This window comes from Sapajus apella, unplaced genomic scaffold, assembly GCF_009761245.1.
Source record: "Sapajus apella isolate SASKATOON/1434 unplaced genomic scaffold, GSC_monkey_1.0 scaffold812, whole genome shotgun sequence".
Taxonomy (NCBI): Eukaryota; Metazoa; Chordata; class Mammalia; order Primates; family Cebidae; genus Sapajus; species Sapajus apella.
Window position 1 is genome coordinate 1 of NW_022437738.1, and position 25,693 is coordinate 25,693.

The window sequence follows — 25,693 nt, forward strand, 5'->3', positions numbered from 1 at the left end:
GGACATCATCAACTGCTGGGGCATCATCCACCAATGGGACATCATCATCTGCTGGGACATCATCTACCAATGGGACATCATCAACTGCTGGGGCATCATCCACCAATGGGACATCATCAATGGCTGGGGCATCATCCACCAATGTGACATCATCAACTGCTGGGACATCATCAACTGCTGGTGCATCATCAACTGCTGGGGCATCATCCACCAATGGGACATCATCAACTGCTGGGACATCATCAACTGCTGGGGCATCATCCACCGATGGGGCATCATCCACCGATGGGACATCGTCCACCGATGGGACATCATCCACCGATGGGGCATCATACACTGATGGGACATCATCAACTGCTGGGGCATCATACACTGATGGGACATCATCAACTGCTGGGGCATCATACACCAATGGGACATCAACCACGGCCAGGGGCATTATCCACGGCCAGAGGCATCATCCACGGCCGGGTGCATCTTCCACGGCCAGGTGCATCTTCCATGTCTGGGACATCATCCACTGCTGGGTGCATCTTCCATGGCTGGGGCATCTTCCACGGCTGGGGGCATCTTCCACGGCTGGGGCATCTTCCATGGCTGAGGCATCAACCACAGCTGGGGCACCTCCCACAGCTGGGGCATCATCTATGGCTGTTTTGTTCAATCTGTATCTGAGCCACAGATCCAGATTATTAAACAATAATTTGAGTTCCACTTTTACAGTTTTTATTTGTTTCATAAGTTATTCATTAATAATTGAATAAAATAATTAAACCAGAATTTTCCCCTTTTCATTATTTCTATTTCCATATAGAAAGAGTTGTTTTAAGAAAACAGATGCCTCTGTCTGTGTTTGTGAACAGGAGTGTTGGGTCTAAAGCCTTTCTCTGGTAGCTCTGCAGGAAGATTGCCCACCTCACCCTTGCTTTCTGCAGGTTCCAGAGGATTCCATTTAAAGGAGCATCTCTCCCCATTCTGCCTCACCTGACACCAGCTCTTCTGTACCGACTGGCTTTCTAAACGCTTTCTTCCACCTTCACTTCATTGAATTCAAGACTCCGGAAAATAGTTAAAAATTATAAAAAGGTAGGAGTGGGGGTGATCTGGAAATCCCTGCTATAATATTTTTAAAGGAATCTACTGGAAACTATTTATGTTTTAAATAAAGCCATCCCTTAGCACTAGAATATCAAGCCATTCTTTTTTTTAACAACTTTGAGATATAATTCAAATGTTTTTATATGAACATATATGTGTGTATGTGTATATATACAACTATATACATGTGTGTATATATACACATAGTTGTATATACATGCACATACACATATGTATAGTTATATATAGTTGTGTATATATATATATATACATATACACACACACATATATATATATAGTTGTTTTAGGACACAAAAATACTGATCTTGAGAAAAAAGCATTGGCCTACATAAATATTGAAACTATCTGGCATAGCAAAAGTCCCCTTTAAGAAAATGACTTACAAAGCGCAGAGTGACAGAAAGTGCTCACGGCGTGTATATGTGAAGAATGTGTCATGTTGGCCCCAGCTGTCAACATTGCCAGTGTTGCTGCTGTGCTCAGTGCAGACAACTGTGGCATTTGTTCAGAACCTTCGGATGCTGAAGGTGGCTGAGCCAGCCCTGCCTGGGCCACAGATCCTAAATTAGACAGAGGGGAGGGACTGTGGGTCAGAATCAGCATAGTGAGGAGGGTGGGTGTGTGGAGCAGAGCCAACTGTGGATCCTCTCTCCCCAGGTGAGGTGTCCCCTCCTCTGTACTGTGAGTGAGGAGGGTAAAGACAGGAGCCCTGGGTATGGTTCAGATGCGACTCCACTTCCTGACACTCTGCTGTGGAGCCTGAGCTTTCCGAAGCCACCTTACATCTCCCAAAACCTTCACGGGAGCAGAGCCACTGCATTGAAATAAGAGCTGCGACCCACCTCTTCCTGGGCCCCTCTGTCCTGAGTTCTCACAGCTGACCCGGTGGGGTGAAGGTGTGTCCTGGCAGGTCAGTGTTGCCACCCAAACCTACCCAGTGGGCTCCCTGATGACCAAACTCCCCTGGAGGCTCTGAGTCATTTTCCAGCTGGGAGAGGCCATCTCAGGAGTGTCCCTCACTGTCCCACACTGTCCTCAGAGCCCAAATCCTTCCTGCCTCTGACACACCAGGGCATCTCAGGTGGAGAGCGTTGGCTGTCCTGATCCTCCTTTCTGAAGTGGCTCACGATGTCAGAGAGGGGACAGGGCAGCTGGGAATCCTAAGTAAAGGGTGTGGGTTGAAGGGAGGTCACTTGTTCCTGCCAGCCATGCCAGCAGAGCATGTGTGGCACTTTCTGTCGGTGTTTCCTGGGACCCAGAAGCGCAGAGTTTACTCACACTATTAACACTCATCATCAGCCACCTAAAGGCCTCTCTTTCATATTTTTCTTTATCACCATTTCAAATCATGTTTTCCTCCATCTCTGAGTCACCAACTCAAGTGTAAATCATGTGGTTCCACTCCAACTTCCAAATCATCTCTACAGACACTTAAAGAATTGATAGTGTGTTTCCATTTCTTAAGCAAATAATTTTTCCTTTTTAGGCCTCATCTGATTTATTTGTTATTTTTTCTAAGATTTAAACTCAAACATTTAATTTCATCCACGTGTGCATATGAACAATTTCCATTACTTCCAATGGGTCAGCATTGTGTAAAGTACATTTTAGTTTAAACCCTGTGCTGAGAATCCAGGTTGCTGCCAATACCATGTGACCAGTGAGGACTTCCTCCTGCATGTTTCCCTCCATCTCTGAACCACAGTGGACTAGCTGCATGGAGGGTGCACACTTAATGTTACTATGTGCTGAGGGACATCCTGCCGGATGGCTGACCTCCTTAATATCCCAGTTGTAAGAGCTTCTGAAGCTCCACAGCCTGGCTGGAAATTTATTTTTATTTTTTTAAATTGCAACATTAGTTGTCTACTCAACACTCACTGGTTTCATGCCTCACTCAGAAGTAACTGCACAATCCTAGGGCATCCACAGGAACCTATAGGTTTTGCTGGCCCCTGCCCCTGGCTGGCTGATCTCCAAACCCTCTCCCTGGCTTCCCGCTGAGGAGGCTCTGGCAGCTCCTGCCACTCCCATCCTGCTCCCCCCAAGCCCTTTTGCTTTGCTCTCTGCCCTTCCAGGCAGTTCCTCTCACACAGACGCACTGGGCTCCACAGGGGTTTCTTTCACTTCAGGTGGATCAGAACATGTGTTAATGTGACTTTTATTCACCCACATTTTGCCTTCTCTAAATTGCTTTGTTGTGATATTTGTCCATTTTTAGTGACATGTCCATTTTATGTCTTTTCTATTTTTTTTTTCTGAAATCTAGATTGTCCTCGCTAATATCTTTCCATTGTTCCATATCCCTCTGCAATTTTGCCTGTTGGATCCTTCTTCTAACAAAGCACCTTGAATAGTCATTCTGGAACTCAGAAGGTTATGTGACTTATCAAAAACCTCGGCAAGTTCAGCACATGAAAGTGCACTCAATCCCAAGTCATTAGCAGAGTCCACACTGAAACTAGTTTCTCACTCTTACACCCACCAGAATAGGCAAGTTATCAGAGACAAAAGTGCAAAGGGTGGTGAGGATGTGGAGGAACTTGAACTGTCTGGTTACTCTGGGAACATACATAGTTTCAACCATGTTGATAAATGGCTTTCTAGTGTGTACTACAGTCATCAGCACCTGTGACCCTACAGTCCCACTCCTGCCATCTATGTCCAAGAGACATGTATGAGTCAAAGATGTTGGTGTCCACCTGGGGGACTTTACAGAAGCCTTGTTTCAATCAACCATCATGAGAAACAGCAGAGTGAATGTAAAAAACACGGAGGTGTAAATTAGTTGTGCCAACTTTCTACAATGTTATATACTGACTCAGCAGTACAAAATGACAAAGGCTTCATCACATGGAACATGGGTGAAATTCACATATTCACATATAATTTTCAACCAGAAACAAAAGAGTACATACTGTAGGTTTGCATTTATATGATGTTTAAAAATAAATTTAAAATGTGTTGATCATGATCAGGGTAGGTATGTCCTGGGGTTACTGCCTGGAAATTAGCTGCAGAGGGGTCCCTGGGGGATTTACATCTGGATTGTGGTAAGACAGTGTTTGTAAGAAGGCAGCAGTCTGCACATATGTGTGCACTGTGCCACGGGTAAAACAACCATCACCTAAAAACTAATGCAAATATTATCTTTCCATCATGCAAGTGTCCATCCTTATTGTCTCCCTGTGAGTCTATCTATATTTTAAATAGAAGTAAATTCAATTTTGTATGTACAAGAACATGCTCACACTGCTCTCTTTTAACTGGGAGAATCATGATAGCAAATTCTGTAAAAGACATGACAAGAAAGGTGAATTAAAATCCAAACTCTTTTGAACACTGTTGCCAAAATATCACACAGTACATTAGTAATCTTGATTCTGAGGTTTTTTTTTTTTTATTTCTATTTTACTAAGTTTGGGATACATGTGCAGAATGTGCAGGTTAGTTACACACGTATACATGTGCCATGGTGGCTTGCTGCATCTATCAACCCGTCATCTACGTTTTAAGCCCCACATGTGTTAAGTATTCATCCTAATGCTCTCCCTCCCCTTGCCCCCTACCCCTGACACACCCCAGTGTGTGATGTTCCCCTCCCTTTGTCCATGTGTTCTTATTGTTCAGCTCCCACTTATGAGTGAGAACATGTGGTGTTTGGTTTTCTGTTCCTGTGTTCGTTTGCTGAGGATGATGGCTTCCAGCTTTATCTATGTCCCTGCAAAAGTCATGAGCTCACTCTTTTTTATGGCTGCACAGTATTCCATGGCGTATGTGTGCCACATTTTGGTTTTGTAAAGGAAAGACTGGCGTTTTGATATGGATACAAATGTGGTGGGATGAGGACAGGATCCCTACTGTTTAGGGTGCTGCTGGGGAGAGTGGTGAGAAATGGACATTTGGTTAGAAATAGGACCTGGGTGGTCCTCAGGGACAGTCCTGGGGTGGGGTCTCCAGGCTGTAGCTGTGGAGGGTTCCCTCTAAGAGGAGAAGGGACTCTATGCATTGCCCCTGCAGGGCTCAGGATACAATAGGAGTCTGAAGATGCTGACCTTCGGTTTGGAAGAAATGAACAGGAAGAAAGGTCCACTCTGTGCTGGTGCAGCCACTGGCCATCCTCAGCCAGGCCTTAGTCCAGCTACACAGACAGTGGCTCAGATCAATAGTAAGTCAGGCGGGAAGCTTTATAAACTGAGTTCATCAAGCCACTGACACTCCAGCCCAGGTGCCCCTTGTCAGATAAGGGCATTAGCTGCTCACCCACAGTTGGTCAAGTGGAGGGAAGCGAAGCAGTCATGTGACAGTTTAGAATGTTGCTTTCTAATACAGTTAGGGGTCAGTTGGCTGCAGGGGTCCCTTGTGACCAACCGATCATTGGAAACGTGTAGCCCATGGCAGCTGACTGTGACGCTGCTATGAAAGGATTGCCCTGTTTTGAATCACCCTTGTCTTTCCAAGGGGCTTCATTTGAGGTAAACCACATCCTGTTTGGGGTATGGGATGGAAAGGAAGAGACAGAGGCTGAGTCTTGTGTCCAAGTTCTTTTCTGGGCTCAGGCATCTATTCCAGGACATCAGCCCTCCCACAGAAACCTTGGGTCAGGATGTCTTGAGAGTCAGGGGAGTTCATGTTTTGGGGGGTCTAGAGCACGATCTGGAGGTCTGGAGTGTGAAGGCATCTGTGGCCCCGAGGCCTCAGGTACGTTTCTGCCCGGAGTGCATCACGCAGTAGTGTGGTAACTGGAAGGTCACATGCCTTTAGGAGAATTTCTTCCACCTGTGAAGTGCAGGCCACAGCTTCTGCTCTGCTCACCCTCAGGGCTGACGTGGGCATCACAGGAGATGATCGCACGTACTGTCTGTGCGCTGTAAAGCCTCTCACATAGGCAAATGAAGAAAAGCCAACCTCCACCCTCCCCTGCCCTAGAGCATCCATGTCTCCTCTCTGGTCACCCACTGTCAACTGCATAGCTTCTTCTCCCAGGCATTTAATGATGGAGGAGTCATGGAACATTGAAGAATCAGCCACTTTTTCTAAAGCTTTAACTCTGTTCAATGATCTTCGGCCTCATCATGCTAACCAGTCTACCCTATTAAAGTGTTTAGACAGCAGTGCATAGAACTGGAGGCTGAGGGGTTGCAGGACGGTCCCCAGTTCTCATGGCTCTAAGTGGGACTGAGCCCAGGCCCTCAGGCCCCAGCCCCCATGCTCAGTCACTCTGCTCAGCTGCCTTTCTGGACCATCTCATCATAAAGGCATTTTCCACACAACCTTTCTCTTAGTTGTTTCAAGTACACGTGAAAACCCAAGATCTTCCAGAAGCCCAGCGTTGGCTCAGAGGCTGTCGGGGAGTCAGTGCAGTGGGATCCACGGTTTGAGTTCTGCATAAATTATGATCCGTTTCCTCTGGTCTTCTGCCAACAAGATGTCAGCAGCTCTCATTACTGTGAGTGCATTTCCCAGGATCTTAGCTGATGGATTTGAGGAGAAAAGCATTTCCTCCTTCAAGAATCTATACAGCCCCAGACCAGCAGCAAGTCAAGAAGGGGCCCCCGACCAAGCACAGGTGCACCTGCAGATGGTGAGCTGACAGCACTGCAGATACTCAGCCCTTATGTTGATTCAAGAATAACGATTGCAGCTTTGTTCCAAAGTTGCATATTTAAAATAAATCAATAAAGATGCTAAGCCATAGTGTTATTCATGTGAGAAAATTTTAATTTACTGTTTAATCAGTAGTGTTTCAACCGCAGGAAGATACACTTACAGCTCAGCTTTGGTTCACATTTAATAGTGAAACACATCTGAAGCTCCTGATGAGACATTAACTGATTGTTAAATATTTGCTGCGATAGATCTGCACTTAAAATAGTGTTGCCAAATGACTCTTTAATTAATGGACTTTATTATTTGGATAACTTTTACATTAGCAAAAAATAGAACAGATACTGAAGTTAGCACAGACCTTTTTCCTCCATTTCCCCCGTAATTGACGTATCAGAATGGTGCATTTGTCATGGTTAGTGAACCAATATTTACACACTGTTAACTTATGTCTTAGTCAGCATTATGGATTACTTTCTATTTTGCATTTTCATTTTTTTTTTTTAATTTGCAATATCTTGCTCCACCTTGCATGCACTCATTGTTCTACTGCTGACAACCCCCTGTGCTTCACCTGTTATTCTTTCTGTCTGTTCCTTGGAAACAGCTTTTATTTTTTTAAGACCAATCTCACTCTGTTACCCAGGCTGGAGTGCAGTGGCACGTTCTCGGCTCCCTGCAACCTCCACCTGCCAGGTTCAAGTGATTCTCGTGCCTCAGCCTCTCAAGTGGCTGGGATTACAGGTACCCCCCACCACACTTTTAGTAGAGACAGGCTTTCCATATGTTGGCCAGGCTGGTCTCTGACTCCTGACCTTGAGTGATGTGCCCACCTCGGCCTCCCAGAGTGCTGGGATTACAGGCATGAGCCACCACACCCAGCTGGAAACAGATGATTTGTTAAATTGTCTCTAGAATTTGCCTTTTTACAAAATGTCACCTAGCTTGAATCATAGAGTATGTAGCTTCTTCAATAGACATTAAAGATCATGCCATGTGGGTCCATGGTGCCAGCACATTGCTTTGAAACATCCCAGCCTCCAGAACTGAGAAAACACTGCATTTATGCCACCCAGCCCATGGTATTTGGGTTACCTTTTCTTTTCTGGGGACAGGGTCTCACTGTGTTGCCCAGGGTGGAGCACAGTGGTGTGATCTAAGTTCATTGCAGCCTTGACCTTCTGAGCTCAAGTGATCCTCCCATCTCAGCTGGGACCACAGGCACACACCACCATGCCAGGCAAATTTTCTTTATAGTTTTGTAGAGATGGGGGCTGCACTATGTTGCCTAGGCAGTTCTGGATCTCCTGGCATCAAGCAATGTTGGGATTCACTCAGGGTGGCTGTCAAGATATTAAGGGAAACATCAGGGAAAGTTATGAGATATAGACTCAAACCTTTGGAAGGCAAAAAGATTTTCATAACTTGTAATAATGGAATAGGCTGAAGGCAGCCAGTTCTTACCTTAGAGCATGAGGTCACGGGTAAAAATTAGGGATAATAGAAGCTTCACCAGTTAAGTCTGTTTACCCCACATTCCTTTGTCTCTAACTCCCTTGTTTACTCATGTGGTCTGAAAACTAACCTTTGAGCCAATGGCCCTCTGGGAGAAGGTCGAAGGGAGATTACCCCTTTATGGTGTTTGCTCTGGGTCCTGGAACCAAACCTTTAACGTGTTAATTATCCACAAGCATGTTGACTTAGAACTTCTGTCTTAAGTCTAAACTGAATAAATGTGAGGAGGGACAGCGATTGAAGGCTTGGGTAGCTCAATGGCCCTCTGAGAGCAGCTGACTTGTTCATGGTACTTTGTGGGTGGAGGGTATTTATTCATCTGTCACAAAGTCAGGGTTTGCAGGACAGGCCCCCGCAGGTGGGAATCAACATCTCAAAGCAATCCACCTGCCTCAGCCTCCCAAGGTGCTGGGGTAAGAGGTGGGAGCCTCCGCGCCCAGCCAGCCTAGCAGCCTGCACTGACCCTGGCCGACTGTTCCAGATGATACTGGTTGGAGAGGGCTGTCGGGAGGGGCAGTACCAGGCTTTAAGCTGTGTGAAAGGGGAAGTTTTGCCCAGCAGCAAATCCTCTCTGAATTAAGAGTTTTGTGATTGGCAGCCACAGTGAACTACAGAGATAAGTCCTCCAGGGAAAGCCTGCACCTCCACCAAGGTGTCTGTGCTGGCTTCTGGGGCTTTTGACCACTGCTTTCCATTGGGTACTCTGTGTTCACAGGGGGAGCAAAAGACCTGAGAAACTCCATGCGGCATGACTGGTCCTCGTGGTCTCCTCTCTCCTGTAATTGTAGGTGGCCTCAGGAAAACAGCATGGATTCTGCAATCACTGACTCACTGATGAAAAATCCAGATGAAAAGAAAGGCGGGGCTTTCCTGCTGCCTTCAGTCTGGAGATCTGATTCCAGCTTCCCGCTGGGCACAAGGCGGGGTGGTGGGAGGAGCAGTTTTTGCAGGTGAAGAACCCTGGCGCCATTGTACAGTCCCTGGAGGAGCCATGTCCCTCTAGGTGGGTGGGTTTGTGTGCGTGGGGCTCTGGGGGGGTATTCATGGGTGTCATGCGGTGTGACTGAGTGTGTGTGGGATTGCTTCTCCTCAGGAGATGTGTCCCACCTACACAGCACAGATGCCACATCAACGTTCTCTAGGGGAACCCCACTAACACTGTGTGCTTTCCACACATTGACACATTCATGGCTCACCACAGCCTTCCCAAGGACTCACTTCCCAGCCCCGTGCCTCAGAAAATGAAGCACAGAGAATGACCCACGCTTCTGAGCTTTTCTGTGAAAGAGATGCAAGAGAGTGAGGGGTGGGGCCCCATGTGGAAGCTCAGGACCACTGGGTGGCATTCCTCCCTCAGCAGCGGGCCCCTGGGTCACAGGGCAGGGGTGATCCAGCCCCATGCATATGCCTGGAAGTACCAGGGCATGCGGAGTTCCAAGACACCACCCACGGTTAAAAGGTGGCCCCAGTGCTCACATAGCCCAGGTCATCTGTGCATATGTCACAGATTTTCACCGAGCCATTAGCCTAAAAAGTCCAAGTCATGGAAACAGAGTAGAAGGGTGGTGTCAGAGAGTGAAGAACATGGAGAGCTGGTGAAGGGCACCAAGTTTCAGTTATGCGATGAGTACGTTCTGGAGACCTGGCACACAGCATGGTGGCCATAATTGATAGTGATGAACTGCACACTCGGAATCTGCTGAGAAAGCGCACCTGGAATATTCTCACCACACACACAAATGCAACCATGTGAAGGGATGGGAATGTTTATGAGCTTGATGGCGGTCCTCATTTCACATTGTTTGCATATACCAAAACTTCACATTCTATAGCTTAAATATACATATTTTAGAATTGTTCAATTCTGTCTCAATAGAGCCAGGAAAATAGCCTTAGAAATATTCTGTGAGCTACACATCCTGGAAGTGATGAATTAGAACCGGCAGGAACCCTGGTGATCAGTGGGGCCCATCAGCCTGGCTGAAGTGCCCCAGGATTGCAGAGTTAGAGCACCAGTTCCTGGCCCACACCTCCCCCTGTAAGGAGCCGCCCTTCCGGCCTGTGTGAGCAGGTCCAGGGAGATGTCAGGAAGATACTGGCAGTTTAGTGGCAGTTAAACATGGCAGGAGAGGTCAGAGACTTTCTTGTTGCATCACGGTGTAGAGTTGGGCACATGGGGACACTGAGCATTTCCTGATGATTTAGGTGGCCTCTCGCTCCATAGCTGAGGATTCTGAGCCTCATCCCAGCCCTGCTTCTCTTTTCCAAGCCTCTTCCACCCAGGAGGATGACCCAGCAGCAGCGGAGCCCACGTGGCAAACCCACCATGCCCATGCATAGCAGGGCTGCATCCATCTCAAGCCAGGGCCCCAATTCATCCATGGGCAACACCACCAATGCACGGCCGGCCAGCCCCTCTGTCCTCCTGGCCTCCCTGAGAGGCTGCTGGGGGAAGTCCCACCCCACAGCAAGGAAGGAGTGCCTGTCTTTTTCCAAAATTGGGGTGAAGCTTTGTTGATGTATTTCATTTCAAATTGGCTCATGTATGAAAATCTGGCAATATACATAACATGTGATACTGTTTCCTGGCAAAACAGGGTCAGTCACGGATGGCAGCCTTAGCTCATAAACAAACTGGGAGAGGGCCTTCCCTCAGCACCTGTACTTCCTCCTTCTGGGACTAAGAATTTCCCAATTGGCAGCCAAAATAGACTCAGGAGACCCACCCTCCAGGGACAGCTCCTGCATATCCTACAGGTGTTCTCACCCTACCTGTGGGGCTTTGACTAGACTACAGTTTCCCCTCTGTTTTTCTAAAGCAACCTGTTCTGTAATTATGATACAGATGTGCTGGGAAGGGAAGAGCGTGGTCCCTTTAAATGATATGAAACAGGGGAAGGGAAGGGCTGGGTAGAGGAGGGTGAGGTCCCTGGAAGGGCTCCACCCCCACGGACCTCGGTGAGATACAAGCACTCCTGCCTTCATGCCTAAATATTGCATTTCCCACAACCACACCGGCCCACCACGTTGAGAGAAGCATATCAGTGGAGCAACACAGAGGTGGCTGGACATTGAGAGGGATGCCCTGTCAGGCACCAGCACGCAGGCAGGCCACAGGCAGAAGCAGAATGACTTGGAGTTTGGCCAGAGTGGTCAAAGAAGAGTCCCACCGCTGGGGAAGGGTTGGGCCACCAATGTCCCACCTCCAGGGGAAAGCCATCTCCCTGCTGGCTTCCCGATCTGCTGAGAGCCTCTCCCACTCAATAAAACCTTGCACTCATTCTCCAAGCCCGTGTGTGATCCAATTCTTCCCTACACCAAGGCAAGAAACCCTGGGATTGAGAAAGCCCTGTGTTCTTGTGACAAGGTAGAGGGTCTAATTGAGTGGGCTAACAGGTGACACTGGTAGACCGCAAGCTAAAGGAGCACCCTGTAACACACCCCCACTGGTGCTTCAGATACAAACACTCACCCCTAGACACTGCCATGGGGGCAGAGCCCCACAGCCTGCCCGTCTGAAGAAGTGAGCCGCACCCCCACCGCACGCCCTGTGGGGGGAACAAGGGAACCTTTCCTGTTTCAGTTACAGATCATCCCGAGAGTGAGTAAAAGAGGTGCATGTTCTGGAATCACTCACTTGCTGAGAAGAAGTGGAGGTGACGTGGAAAGTGGAACTTTCCTTTTGACTTTGGTTGGGGAGGCTCCTTGATTCTGATTCCTATGAGGGGTGAGGATCAGGGAAGTGGTGATGGAAGCTGATTTTCCAGATAAAGGGTAATGGGCGCATTTCAGGGAGCAGGTGGCATTACCCATTTGGCAGTGAGGGTCTAATACAAGTGGAAATGCACTGATTATGTGAGATAAAAGTATTTTATGAAAGACGAGGTAGCATTCAAATTCAGTTCATCTATATCTCACAGAATTCTTCCATTTAACATGATCCTAATCCATACTGATTGCATTGGGTCTGACACAGCAGGATGTATGCAGTTGTGCCCAATGCTTATGTTCTGCTCCACCCTTGGACTTAGAGGTGGGAAACTGGAAGATTACATTTATTTGACCTTTGGGGAGAAATTGCCTGGTGATCTAGTTAACTAAGGTTGCAAGGAAAACTACCAAACCTCTGACCCAGCTGGGTTGGTTTTGTAATATCATTTTGTGTTTTAAAACCTCTGCAAGAAAAGTTAACTTTTACAAAGAAAAGAAATACATAGAAATGAGGGACAGGAACTATGATTCTGACCATGCACCAGCCCATTTAATCTGCTGTGTCATTTCTCATCTCTGGTTCTCTTATCTCCGTAGTTAAAACAGGGGCCTTACCACCTCCTTATAGAACCAAGGGAGAAAACTCTATTTTGTATGTTCAGACAGAACTGCCTTTTCAGCATATCAGGGCAAGTGAGGCAAATCATTTTTCAGATAAAATCAGAGCTCATTTTTAGACCTAACATCAATTTTTACCTTTCTACCTTAGGAGGTTCATTACAGAGAATGGTGCAAAATACTTTAATGATCTTTTATACTCATTGGACATTTTTTACCCAAATAATTCTGTAGCAGTTCAACATTAGCTCTTTACTGGGGAATAAACTTATTTTTTCCTGGGCTTCTGAGGCCTTTCTTCACTGGTATATTATTATAACACAGGATATTTGGGGGGCTTGGGTTGGAGGACATAGGTGACAAGTCTGATCTCAGGCTGTATTTCCAAGGAGACTGTGACATGCTTAGGAGAGAGCTGCATGTGTCTTTGTCATCTTGTGGCCTAGTTCAGAGACTGTATCTACTTCATATCACTCTGAGGATTTAATGAAACAATACATCTAAAGTAAGTAGATTGGTGCCTGGAACATAAGTACCTAATAAACATTACTTATCATCACTTGATAAATATATATTCAGTGAATAGAAATGCTATATTAATATCATATAATCTGACTACAGATTATGTTAAATAGTAACATAATTTGTAGATTGTAAAGGATTTCTAGGAGAAGAGAGAGGAAATTTTAAAGCCTAAAGAAACAATACTGAGGACTAATTTCAGGGTTTTTTTTCTAGACATTCTTTTCCTATCTTGCTGGCTAATTACATTTTTTTAAACCAAGTTTTGCTCCATCACTCAAAGGCTGGAGTGCAGTAATGTGATCTCAGCTAACTATAAACTCTGCCTCCCAAGTTCAAGCAATTCTCCTGCCTCAGCCTCCCAAGTAACTGGGATTACAAGCATGTGCCACCACACCTGTCTAATTTTTAGTAGAGATAGGGCTTCACCATCTTGGCCAGGCTGGTGTCAAATTTCTCACCTCAAGTGATCCTCCCATCTTGGCCTCCCAAATTGCTGGGATTACAGTCATGAGCCACTGTTCCCAGCCAGCATTTATTGCATCTTTAAGTTTTGTCTAGCTTTTTCTTTGTACACATCAGTGCAATTTTACGGTGTCTTAGGAATTCTTCCATTTAACATGACTTTTAGTCTGATTTATGATATGTATAAATCATATATATGATTACAAGGAATAAATTAGGTTTTTGTTTAGTTTATGCTCTTAGTTTATTTTTAACTTTTTATCTAATTGTGGTTATCAAAGAATTCCCTGAAACTTAAAATTAGAGTAGCCCCATTCAGCTTGATAATTTTTTCCCCATTTATTTATTTTATTACATTTTAGGTTTTGGGGTACATGTGAAGAACATGCAAGATTGTTGCATAGGCACACACGTGGCAGTGTGATTTGCTGCCTTCCTCCCCATCACCTACATCTGGCATTTCTCCCCTTGCTATCTCTCCCCAGCTCCCCATCCTCCACCATCCCTCCCCATTTCCCCCCAACTGACCCCAGTGTGTAGTGCTCCCCTCCTTGTGTCCATGTGTTCTCATTGTTCAACACCTGCCTATGAGTGAAAACATGTAGTGTTTGATCTTCTGTTCTTCTGTCAGTTTGCTGAGAAAAATGGTTTCCTGGTTCATCCATGTCCCTACAAAGGACCCAAACTCATCGTTTTTGATGGCTGCATAATATTCCATGGTGTATATGTGCCACATTTTCCCCATCCAGTCTATCGTCGATGGGCATTTGGGTTGGTTCCAGGTCTTTGCTATTGTAAACAGTGCTGCAATGAACATTCATGTGCACGTGTCCTTATAGTAGAACGATTTGTAATCCTTTGGATATATACCCAGTAATGGGATTGCTGGGTCAAATGGAATTTCTATTTCTAGGTCCTTGAGGAATCGCTACACTGTCTTCCACAATGGTTGAACTAATTTACACTCCCACCAACAGTGTAAAAGTGTTCCTATTTCTCCACATCCTCTCCAGCATCTGTTGTCTCCAGATTTTTTAATGATCACCATTCTAACTGGCGTGAGATGGTATCTCAATGTAGATTTGATTTGCATTTCTCTGATGACCGGTGATGATGAGCATTTTTTCATATGTTTGTTGGCCTCATGTATGTCTTCTTTTGTAAAGTATCTGTTCATATCCTTTGCCCACTTTTGAATGGGCTTGTTTTTTTCTTGTAAAACTGTTTTAGTTCATTGTAAATTCTGGATATCAGCCCTTTGTCAGATGTGTAAACTGCAAAATCTTCTTTCCCATTCTGTTGGTTGCTGATTCACTCTAATGACTGTTTCTTTTGCCATGCAGAAGCTGTGGAGTTTGATTAGGTCCCATTTGTCTATTTTGGCTTTTGTTGTCAATGCTTTTGGTGTTTTGGTCATGAAGTCCTTGCCTACACCTATGTCCTGAATGGTTTTGCCTAGATTTTCTTCTAGGGTTTTTATGGTGTTAGGTCTTATGTTTAAGTCTTTAATCCATCTGGAGTTAATTTTAGTGTAAGGTGTCAGGAAGGGGTCCAGTTTCTGCTTTCTGCACATGGCTAGCCAGCTTTCCCAACACCATTTATTGAACAGGGAATCCTTTCCCCATTGCTTGTTTTTGTTGGGTTTGCCAAAGATCAGATGATTGTAGATATGTTGTGTTGCCTCTGAGACCTCTGTTCTGTTCCATTGGTCTATATGTCTGTTTTGGTACCAGTACCATGCTGTTTTGATTACTGTAGCCTTGTAGTATAGTTTGAAGTCTGGTAGTGTGATGCCTCCCACTTTATTCTTTTTGCTTAGAATTGACTTGGCTATGAGGGCTGTCTTTTGGTTCCATATGAAGTTTAAGGTGGTTTTTTCCAGTTCTGTGAAGAAGGTCATTGGTAGCTTGATGGGGATAGCACTGAATCTGTAAATTACTTTGGGCAGTATGGCCATTTTCACAACATTGATTCTTCCTCACCATGAACATGGAATGTTTCTCCATCTGTTTGTGTCCTCTCTTATTTCGTTGAGCAGTGGCTTGTAGTTCTCCTTGAAGAGGTCCTTTACATTCCTTGTTAGTTGTATTCCTAGGTATTTTATTCTCTTTGTGGCAATTGTGAATGGAAGTTTGTTCTTGATTTGGCTCTCCTTAAGTCTGTTATTGGTGTATAGGAATGCATGTGATTTTTGCACATTGATTTTGTATCCTGAGACATTACTGAAGTTGCTTATCAGTTTCAGGTGCTTTTGGGCTGAGGCGATGGGGTCTTCTAGATATACAATCATGTTGTCTGCAAATAGAGACAATTTGACTTCCTCCTTTCCTATTTGAATACCCTTTATTTCTTTTTCTTGCCTGATTAATCTGGCTAGAATTTCTAGTACTATATTAAATAGGAGCAGTGAGAGAGAGCATCCTTGTCTAGTGCCAGATTTCAAGGGGAATGCTTCCAGTTTTTGCCCATTCAGTATGATATTGGCTGTTGGTTTGTCATAAATAGCTTTTATTATTTTGAGATACATTCCATCGATACCTAGCTTATTGAGGGTTTTTAGCATAAAGGGCTGTTGAATTTTGTCAAAGGCCTTCTCTGCATCAATTGAGGTAATCATGTGGTTTTTGTCTTTGGTTCTGTTTATGTGGTGAATCACGTTTATAGACTTGCGTATGTTGAACCAGCCTTGCATCCCCGGGATGAAGCCTACTTGATCATGGTGGATAAGCTTTTTGATGTGCTGTTGCAATCGGCTTGTCAGTATTTTATTGAAGATTTTTGCATCTATGTTCATCATGGATATTGGCCTGAAGTTTTCTTTTCTTGTTGAGTCTCTGCCGGGTTTTGGAATCAGGATGATGTTGGTGTCATAAAATGATTTGGGAAGAATTCCCTCTTTTTGTATTGTTTGGAATAGTTTCAGAAGAAATGGTACCAGCTCCTCTTTGTATGTCTGGTAGAATTCAGCTGTGAACCCATCTGGACCTGGGCTTTTTTTGGGTGGTAAGCTCTTAATTGCTGCCTCAACTTCAGACCTCGTTATGGGTCTGTTCAGGGTTTCGGCTTCTTCCTGGTTTAGGCTTGGCAGGAGGCAAGTGTCCAGGAATTTATCCATTTCTTCCAGGTTTATTAGTTTGTGTGCATAGAGTTGTTTTTAATAATCTCTGATGATGGTTTGAATTTCTGTGGAATCTGTGGTGATATCCCCTTTATCATTTTTTATTGCATCAATTTGGTTATTCTCTCTTTTCTTTTTTATTAATCTGGCTAGTGGTCTGTCTATTTTGTTGATCTTTTCAAAAAACCAGCTCCTGGATTTATTGATTTTTTGAAGGGTTTTTTGTGTCTCTATCTCCTTCAGTTCTGCTCTGATCTTAGCTATTTCTTGTCTTCTGCTAGACTTTGAGTTGTTTTGATCTTGCTCCTCTAACTCTTTCAGTTTTGACAATAGGGTGTCAATTTTTGATCTCTTCTTGCTTCTCATGTGGGCACTTATTGCTATATATTTTCCTCTAGAGACTGCTTTAAATGTGTCCCAGAGATTCTGGTATGTTGTGTCTTCATTCTCGTTGGTTTCGAAGAACATCTTTATTTCTGCCTTCATTTCATTGTTTATGCAGTCAACATTAAAGAGCAAGTTGTTCAGTTTCCATGAAGCTATGCGGTTCTGAGTTAGTTTTTGAATTCTGAGTTCTAACTTGATTGCACTGTGGTCTGAGAGACTGTTTGTTACAATTTCCATTCTTTTGCATTTGCTGAGGAGTGATTTACTCCCAATTATGTGGTCAATTTTAGGGTAGGTGTGATGTGGTGCTGAGAAGAATGTATATTCTGTGGCTTTGGGGTGGAGAGTTCTGTAAATGTCTATTAGGTTTGCTTGGTCCAGGTCTGAGTTCAAGTCCTGGATATCCTTGTTAATTTTCTGTCTGGTTGATCTGTCTAATGTTGACAATGGGGTGTTAAAGTCTCCCACTATTATTGTGTGGGAGTCTATGTCTCTTTGTAAGTCATTAAGAACTTGCCTTATGTATCTGGGTGCTCCTGTATTGGGTGCATATATGTTTAGGATCGTCAGCTCTTGTTGTTGCATTGATCCTTTTACCATTATGTAATGCCCCTCTTTGTCTCTTATGATCTTTGTTGCTTTAAAGTCTAATTTATCAGAGATGAGAATTGCAACTCCTGCTTTTTTTGCTCTCCATTTGCTTGGTAAATCTTCCTCCATCCCTTTATTTTGAGCCTTTGTGTATGCTTGCATGTGAGATGGATTTCCTGGATATAGCACACCGATGGGTTTTGGTTTTTTATCCAATTTGCCAGTCTGTGTCTTTTGATTGGGGCATTTAGTCCATTTACATTTAGGGTTAATATTGTTATGTGTGGATTTGATACTGCCATTTTGGTGCTAGCTGGCTGTTTTGCCCTTTAGTTGAGCTGGTACTTCTTGTTCCTTTATATGTGTAGAGCCTCTTTCAGGAGCTCTTGTAGAGCTGGCCTGGTGGTGACGAAATCTCTGAGTACTTGCATGTTCCCAAAGGATTTTATTTTTCCTTCACTTATGAAGCTTAGTTTGGCTGGATAGGAGCTTCTGGGTTGAAAGTTCTTTTCTTTAAGGATGTTGAATATTGGCCCCCATTCTCTTCTGGCTTGTAGGGTTTCTGCTGAGAGATCTGCTGTGAGTCTGATGGGCTTCCCTTTATGGGTAACCGGACCTTTCTCTCTGGCTGCCCTTAGTATTTTCTCCTTCATTTCGACCCTGGTGAATCTGACGATTACGTGCCTTGGGGTTGCTCTTCTTGACGAATATCTTTGTGGTGTTCTCTGTATTTCCTGGACTTGAATGTTTGCCTGCCTTGCTAGGTTGGGGAAGTTTTCCTGGATAATATCCTGCAGAGTATTTTCCAGCTTGGATTCATTCTCTTCGTCGCATTCAGGTACGCCTATCAAACATAGATTAGGTCTTTTCACATAGTCCCACATTTCTTGGAGACTTTGTTCATTCCTTTTTACCCTTTTTTCTCCAGTCTTGCCTTCCCGTTTTATTTCATTGAGTTGCTCTTCGACCTCTGATATCCTTTCTTCTGCTTCGTCCATTCGGCTGTTGATACTTGCGCATGCTCACGAAGTTCTCGTGTTGCGTTTTTCAGCTCCATCAATTCACTTATATTCCTTTCTATTTTGTCCATTCTTGTTAGCATTTCGTCAAATCTTTTTTCAATGTTCTTAGTTTCTTTGCATTTGGTTAGAACATGTTCTTTAAGTTCACAGAAGTTTCTTACTACCCACCTTCTGAAGTCTGATTCTGTCATTTCATCACACTCGTTCTCCCTCCAACCTTGTTCCCTTGCTGGTGAGGAGTTGTGATCCCTTTTAGGAGGAGAGGTGTTCTGGTTTCGGGTGTTTTCATCCTTTTTGCGCTGGTTTCTTCCCATCATTAAGGATTTATCCACCTGTCGACTTTGTAGCTGCTGGCTTTCAGATTGGGTCTCAAATCTTTCAGATTGACATTCTGTTTGTTGATGATGAGGTTATTTCTGTTTCTGGGTTTTCCTTCTGACAGTCTGGCCCCCCTGCTGTAGGTCTGCTGAGGTTCACTCCAGGCCCTGCTTGCCTGGCGTTCACCTGCAGCAGCTGCTGAACAGCAAGGGTTGTTACCAGTTTTCTTCTGCTATCTTTGTCCCAGAAGGATACCCGCCTAGTGTCAATCTGATCTCTCTTTTATGAGGTGTCTTTTTGGATATATAGGGGTCAGGGAGCTGCTTGAGGAGACGGTCTCTTCTTTATAGGAGCTCAAATGGTGAGCTGCGATCTCTGTTGTTGTTCATTCAGAGCTGCTGGGCAGGTACTTTTAGGTCTGCTGCAGCAGAACTCATAAACTGCTTTTTGTTCCCAGGTGCTCTGTCCCAGGGATTTAGGGCTTTATTTATGAGTTTCCGTTATGCTGCCGCCTTCTTTTTTTTTTTTTTCTCCTTCAGACCTGCCCAGCCCAGCAAGGAGGCAGCCTAGTCACTGTCGGCCTATAGCAGCTTTGCAGAGCTGCTGTGGGCTCTGCCCTGCTGCCGAGTGAACTTCCCTGCAGTCCTGTTTATATGGGTGTAGTTAGAACTGCTTTGGCGATGGTGGCCCGCCTCTGTTGGGGCGGTGTCTCTGCTGTGACGGGTTGCCTTGGCAACGGCGGGCTGCCTCAGCAATGGCGGGTTGCCTTGGCAACGGCGGACTGCCTCGGTAATGGCGGACACCCCTCCCCCACAGAGCTGGACCGTCCCGGGTTCAGTTGCGCTTGCTGTGAAACTCTCAATCCAGAGTTTCTGGTTGCTGTTCTTTTGTGGGGGTCGGACCAGCCGAGCCTGATCGCCTGGCTCCCTGCCTCAGAGCCTTTTTTAAGTTGGTGTTCCAGTCGCCTGTTGAAGAGGCGCCGGGGTCTGTTTGTTTTCCCCTGCGGCCACTCACTGCGCTGGCTTAAACAGCGGCACTGAGGTTTGTGGCGCTTTTTTTTCTTTTTTTTTGCCCTGGAATCTACTGTCCTGGTTCTCTGCTCAGTCCCCTTTTTGAACCAGCGTATGGCCGACTTCCCATGGCTCCAATCACCAGCCTAAAGGGCCCCAAGACCAGTGTATTTTGTACGGAGAACCGCTGCTCCGGGGCGCCAACAAAGCAGCCGCGCGGGACAAAGCAGCCGCGCGGGGCAAAGCAGCCACGCAAGGCAAAGCAGCGGCGCTGGCCGGCGCTGGTCGGCACAGCCACGCTGGCCGACACAGCCGCGCTGGCGACCGTGGAACACCTCTGCCCGGGAGTTTCCTAGTCTGTGGGCAATAAAAACACGGCGTCCACTCACCCTCTGCGCTTTCACTGGGAGCTGCAATCCTGGGCTGTTCCTTAACTGCCATCTTGGATCGTCCCCCCAGTTTTATTTTTTTTTATTTTTATTTTTGAGACAGGGTCCTACTCTGTCACCCAGGCTGGAGTACAGTAGCGTTATCTCGGCTCACTGCAACCTCCGCCTCCTGGGTTCAAGAGACTCTTATGCCACAGCCTCCTGAGTAGGTGGAACTACACGTGCCTGCCACCACTCCTGGCTAATTTTTGTATTTTTAGTACAGACAGCATTTCGTGTTGGCCAGGCTGGTCTTGAATTCCTGACTTCAAGTGAGCCACTCACCTCAACCTCCCAAAGTGTTGGGATTACAGGCATGAGCCACCACACTGATCCTAATTTTTGAGACAAATCTCACTCTGTCACCAAGGCTGGAGTGCAGTGGCTCAATCTCAGCTCAATGCAACCTCTACCACCTCCTGGGTTCCAGCAATTCTCATGCTTTAGCCTCCTGAGTAGCTGGGATTACAGGCATGCACAACCATGCCAGCTAATTTCTGTATTTTTAGTGACAGGGTTTTGCTGTGTTAGCCAGGCTGTTCTTGAACTCCTGACCTCAAGTGACCCACTCACCTTTACCTCCCAAAGTGCTGGGATTATGAGCATGAGCCACTGAGCCCAGCCAAGAGAGTTTTATTAATGCAGAGCTAGCCAAGCAATAGGGCCGGAATTATTACTCAAATGAATCTCCCCAAGAACTCAGAGGCTAGGGTTTTTATGGATAATTTGGTGAGCAAGGGCCCAGGGAATGGGTACTCCTGATTGGTTGAGGAGGAAATCACAGGGTATGGCAAGCAGTCCTTATGTTCTGAGTCTGTCTCTGAGTGGGGGCCACAGGATGGGCTAAGTCATGAGTCACAGGTCCAGGTCAGTCAGTTACCAGAATTCAAGTCTGAAAAACATCTGCAAAGAACAATCTCAGTTTCCACAATAGAGACGCTATCTATAGGCGGAAGAGGGGAACTCACAAACTTTGTGATCTCTGGTCACTTGACTCCTGCGCAGTCAGAGATTATAAAAACATGCTAGGCTTTTGCAGAATCTAGGCCCCTCCCATAATCCTAATCTCATGGCCTTTTTTTTTTTTTTGAGAGGGAATTTTGTTCTTTTTGCCCAGACTGGAGTGCAATGGCGTGATCTTGGCTCACTGCAACCTCCACTTCCCAGGTTCAAGAGAATCTCCTGCCTCAGCCTCCCAAGTAGCTAGAATTACAGGCATGCACCCCCACACTTGGCTAATTTTGTATTTTTAGTAGAGAATGGGTTTCTCCATATTGGTCAGGTGAGTCTCAAACTGCCGACCTCAGGTGATCCACTTGCCTTTGCCTCACAAAGTACTGGGATTACAGGCATGAGCCACAGCACCTGGTTCTTATGGCCTTACATTAGTTTTACAAAGGTGGCTTTGGTCTCTGAGTAAAGAGCAGGTTAGGTTTAAGGAGTAACTATTATCATCCTTGCTTCAAAGTTGAACTATAAATTAAATTCCTCCTCTCATTAGCTTGGCCTATGCCGCAGAATGAGTGAGGACAGCCAGCCTCAGAGGCTGGAAGCAAGATGGAGTCAGTCATGCTGGACTTCACTCACTGTCATAATATTTGCAAAGGCAGTTTTGCCAGGAGGCTGTGGGGAGACCTTGTGGGTTTGACAGGACCTGGGAGATTCTCGATCTATGTTTGGCAGTCGTTCTAAGCCAGAAGCTCCCTGTGGTGGGGGCCTGCCTGGGGTGAATCTCTCCCTCCCTGCCATGCCCAGCCTAGCCAAGGCCTAGTTCAGGGCTCAGGGCACCATTTGGGGGAAGGAGTGAGGTCCTTGTGTTGAATTAGGATTTATGGCTTTGGGGCCAGTGGGAGGCGTGAGCTCTGATTCAGAAGGAGATCTGCTGTGGTGTGTGTGTGTGTGTGTGTGTGTGTGTGTGGTTTGGGAGTGGGGGGAACAGGGGTAAAAGCCTATCAGAGGGAGGTCCCATAAGACAAGGTGGAACCAAGAGTCCAGCTGGCTCTGCTGTGACTTTTGGCATGTCACTGTCTTCCTGCACATCTCAGGGGCAGGAGGGGGGCAAAAGCTGGAAGAGGTACCTGGCTGAAGCATTAGACTAGAACCCAGGCCAGGCGGGAGTGACCAGCCAGAACACTCAGAGCCTCAGCGTGCATTATAGCTTGGTGACCTTGACCCTCCAACCCCAGCCCCCTGTGCCCCGCAGCATTCCCAGTAGTGGGGGGGACGATGGGGGTAGGCGGGGGTGCACCGAGGCTTGGGTGTGGTGCACTCTCCCCACTGCAGCATCAGGTACCCCCAGGCACAGGGGTGTGGGGTAGCGAGCAGGGGGTTGGGCGCACAGGAGCATGGGGCACGGGGCGGGCTATTCCCCTATGTAAATGGCAGCCAATGGAGAGTGGTGTTGCAGGGGAGCTGGGATTAGGGGGCCTGGGTGAATGGCTGGCAATTTTACTGGGATTACAAAAGAAAGAGCCTCCCTGTCCTCCCCCTCTCTGCTCTGCTCCCCTCCCTGTCCCACCCTCTGCTCCTCCTCCCCACGCCTCCTTCCCCGCCCTTGCCCAGTCGAGGTCCTTGCTTCCTTCTGCCTCTCCCCCATTCTCCCAGATTAATTAAGGAGGTAGCAGCAGGAGGCCGAGTCCTGGCCTGGCCGGCAGGGGTGGGCACTACTGGCAGGAGCACTTGGGGATTCTCCATGGTATTGCAGAAGAGAAAAGTAAGCTCACTGCAAACTCTGCCTCCTGGTTCAAGGATTTCTTATGCCTTAGCTTCCTGAGTAGTTGGGATTACAGGTGCTTGCCACCACTCCCAGCTAATTTTTGTATTTTTAGTGGAGACAGGGTTTCACCGTGTTGATCAGGATGGTTTCGATCTCCTGACCTCTGATCTGCCCACCTTGGCCAGGATTATAGGCGCACTGCCACCACACCCCACTAATTTTTGTATTTTTGGAATAGACTAAGTTTCTCCTTGTTGGTCTTGAACTCCTGACTTCAAGTGATCACCCCTTTGGCCTCCCAAAGTGCTGGGATTACAGGTGTGAGCCAGCATGCCTGACCAAATTTTTATTTTATTTTGTATTTTGAGGCACAGTCTCGCTCTGTTGCCCAGGCTGGAGGGCAGTGGTGTGATCCTAGCTCACTGCAGCCTCCAACTCCTGGGCTCAATGTGATCCTCCCACCTAAACCTCTGCAGGTGTGTGTCACCACACCTAGATAATTAAAAATTTTTGGCCTGGCTAGATGGCTAAAACCTGTAATCCCAGCATTTTGGGAGGCTGAAGTGAGCAAATCACCTGAGGCCAGGAGTTTGAGACCAGCCTGACCAACACGGTGAAGCCTCTTCTCTACTAAAAATACAAAAATTAGCTGGGTGAGTGGTGCATGCCCATAATCCCAGCTACCTGGGAGGCTGAGGGAGGAGAATTGCCTGAACCCAGGATACGGAATTTGCAGTGAGCCAAGATCATGCCACTGCAGAGAGTGAGACTCTGTCTCAAAAAAAAAAACTTTTTTTTTTTTTTTTTTTTTTTTTTTTTAAGATATGAGGTCTTACTGTGTTGCCCAGGCTAGTCTCAAGCTCCTGGCCTCAAGCGATTCTCCTATCTCAGCTTCCCAGAATACAGGGATCACAGGCACTATCCTTCTAATATCCTTGGTCGGGCTTTCTCCAGCCTGCGGCCTGAGGGTCTGGATCTCCTACTGGCCTGGGTGGCATGGAAGGTGTAGTCTAGGTGGTCGAGGGGTGCCCAGGGATCCCCAGTTTGGGAAGTCCTTGTCTTCAGGGATTTCTGGCCAATGTGGTCCATATGGTGTATTCAGAGATGCTGGGAGGAGAGGGTGGGAACTTGCTGGAAACACCCTATTAGACACCAAGTAAGATTTTCATTCAGGAGTGGCAAGGCCCAAGTGCTGGGAAAGTATCTGCAATCCCTAACTTTCAAGGCCTGGAGACTCCATCATGGGGGCGGTCATGGACTTGAGGGGCTGACCCCACAGCATGGAGGCTTCTGGGAATTCCTGCACTCAAGGCAGGTTCCCAGCACTTGTTCTACATCCCCTGGGGTGGGGGGCATGGGGCCCACTTCTGCCTTTCCCATGCCTGGGCAGTTTTCTGGGACGTAAAAGGGAGATGGCTCTCTCTGACCTGCCTGGGCCCTAGGGTGGTGCTATTAGTCCAAGGAACTCAGCGTGGTCCCATGAGGACTCCACAGCATGGGTGTGTGGATACATTGGAAGCAAGTCTGCAGTGGAGACAGGGTAGGAGGGCCTGATTGAAGGCTTGAGGATGCAGAAGAGGCTGCATGGTTGGGAAGGGCAGGTGATTGGGGGCAGCTTGGCACTTTCCCCTCCTATTCCTCTTAGCAGGGGGAGAACCCTCTAGACAAAGGTCTAAACTCTGCCACACCATAAAATCCAGCAGAAATGTGAGAGGGGGCTGAAGGGCTTTCACTTCCTTCCTCTTCCACTTGAGTGGCATAAAGAAGCAACCTTGGATTTCTAAGTTGGAATACATTGCCAGTGGATGAGAAAAAAAGCATAAATGATCTATATTTGCCATTAGTTGCCACGATAGATTATTATAGCAGGAAGAAGAGAATGAGGGTGGCGTGGAGATGAGAATATGGTAAAGGAGTGGGCAATGGAGGAATAAAATAAAAGAATCCCTAAGATTGTACTGCCTTATGATTTTCAAATATCTTCAGGCTTACTTTCAGTAGCTTAATTGCCATGTGGAATCCAAATGATTAAAAACTTGCCAAGGTATGATCTGTCTCTGCAAAGCAAGAAAACTATGAGGTGTTTCTTTTGTTGAAAAAGAATGACTTTAGTTTGTAATTGAAGTGCAAAGAATTTGATGCAAACAAGTAGTCCCCCTACTCCCCAGCCCCCATTCAAGCCAAAATCAGCTTTCTACCTCATGCAACAAATAAATGTTATCTCTGAGAGTGTGATCTGTGATTTAGAATTTCGACCTCACTATGCCTTCTTCTGCAGTGCTGGGAAGGTACGGAAGGATGTGGCCTTGCTGCTTGGAGCAGGCAGTTCTTCCTAGTGATAAATGGGATTCCTCCCAAAGCTCTCTGAGCCACACGCATTGTCACCCAGTCACTTAGTGAATTAATTAAGCTGAGGCATTTTACTTAATATAATTGAAGCTTCTTGTATTTGTTTTCAATAGTGTTTTTCACCACAGGTTTGCAAATTTAAACAGAAAAAAATACTTGAAGGGCACTTTCTTTTCTTTTTTCTTTTCTTTTTTTGC

At 46.1% G+C, this 25,693-nt stretch overlaps 1 long non-coding RNA gene across 1 annotated transcript; it reads left to right on the forward strand.

Moving 5' to 3' along the window:
• Positions 1-3,528: 3,528 nt before the first annotated feature.
• Positions 3,529-23,739, forward strand: LOC116546371. The gene is made up of 3 exons (XR_004266690.1): positions 3,529-4,143; positions 12,963-12,965; positions 23,729-23,739. It is a non-coding gene; the product is annotated as an uncharacterized LOC116546371 (long non-coding RNA).
• Positions 23,740-25,693: the final 1,954 nt, after the last annotated feature.